The sequence below is a fragment of the Myotis lucifugus genome, unplaced genomic scaffold, assembly GCF_000147115.1.
Source record: "Myotis lucifugus unplaced genomic scaffold, Myoluc2.0 scaffold_9, whole genome shotgun sequence".
Lineage (NCBI taxonomy): Eukaryota > Metazoa > Chordata > Mammalia > Chiroptera > Vespertilionidae > Myotis > Myotis lucifugus.
In genome coordinates, this window is record NW_005871057.1 from 4,442,399 (window position 1) to 4,444,017 (window position 1,619).

General features: G+C 39.3%; 1 protein-coding gene across 1 annotated transcript in view; it reads left to right on the plus strand.

The window, feature by feature from the left end:
* PTPRQ (protein tyrosine phosphatase, receptor type Q) overlaps positions 1 to 1,619 on the plus strand; it is a 202,239-nt gene that overhangs the window by 155,011 nt on the left and 45,609 nt on the right. The window lies entirely within an intron of this gene.

Here is a 1,619-nt window from a genome sequence, read left to right on the forward strand (position 1 = left end):
AGTTAGGGGCAATCAGGCAGTCATGTGTAGGTGAGATTGTGAGCAGTTCCAGATTGTGAGAGGGATGTCCGACTGCAGGTTGGAGGAGAAGTCAGGGAACCAGAGAGTTAATGAGGGACCAGGTCAAATAGTCCATTGGAAGTCCTGTGGGATCGGGCCTAAACCGGCAGTCAGACATCCCCCGAGGGGTCCCAGATTGGAGAGGGTGCAGGCTGGGCTGAGGGACACCCCCTCACAGTGCACAAATTTCATGCACTGGGCCTCTAGTCCATACAATAATGCACATAAAACAGGATGGTAGCCTGGATCAGGATGCTAGCAGCAGAGATAGTGAGAAATGAGTAGAGCATACACAAAAGTTTTGAAGATTATAATGAACCCCCCAAAATCCTACTAATTAAGTTGAATAATTTTAAACATTTTGCCATACTGTTTTATTTATGCATTCATTCTTTTATTTATGAAGCATTTTAAAGTAAATCGTAGAAGGAACCCTGAAATAACTATGTTTCTCTAATGAGTATATATCTGTATTATAAAAGGCCTATGGCATAATGACATCACGCCATAACAACCAATGACTGGATTCACCAGGAGGTGCATGGAGCACCTCTTGGTCCCTCCCCCTGGCCCGAGAGCCGCTGCAGTGGTGGGGCAGGGCGGGGCTCGTAGCTCACGTGGCATTACCACAGGCCCCAATTGCAGCAAGGCTGGCGGCTGGCAGGTGGGCGGGTGGGGCTGAGGGCGAGGTGCACAGGTGGGTGGGGCTGCAAGCACAGCAGGGAGCACCAGGGTGGGCAGCACTGCACAATTTCGCACACTGGGCTTCTAGTATATTATATTGTCACAGTAAAATAAATTAACAATAAATCCTTGATACTATATAATACCACATACATTTTCAAATCATCTTTTGGTATTTTTCTTTTTAGCTTGATTGAATCAGGATCAAAATAAACAGGTCACACATTATCTTTGATTGTCTGATCTCTTAATCTCTTTTAATCTAGAAGAAACTTCTCTTTCCCTTCTTTTCCCCCCTATGATATAGACTCATTAAAGCAATCAGATGAGTTGTTCTGCAGAAGGTTCCATATTCTGCATTTTCCAGATTACTTTTGCTTGGTAGCATTAATGTTTTCCTCCTTTCAGTACTTTCTTATAAATTAGAAATGAGATATAAAGATTTGAATATTCACAATTAATGATTTTGGCAGGGATATGTTAAAAGTGTTGCTGCCTATATCAAAATACCTCACATCAGAAGGTGTATAATATCTTGTTGCCACATTTTCAATGAACTTAAATTGATCAGCAAGTTTAGTAGTAGTGACAGCATATTCCTTTATTAGAAAGTAGTTTTTTCCTTTATTAGAACCAGAAAATAATCTGTGGGGTATTATTTTTGATTCTATAAATATCCAATTTCCTATCAACCTTACTCCTCATCATTTAGAAAAGCATTTATGATTGTTACCTGAATCACTTTTTTCATTAGAAATGTAATATTGTGTATCTAATTTTATTATTCCTCCCATAGTTTATTAATTTCATAATATTAGAATGTGTGGATTTTTTATATGTTGACTCTATTTCAATCAATTTCAGTTTCTATTTAT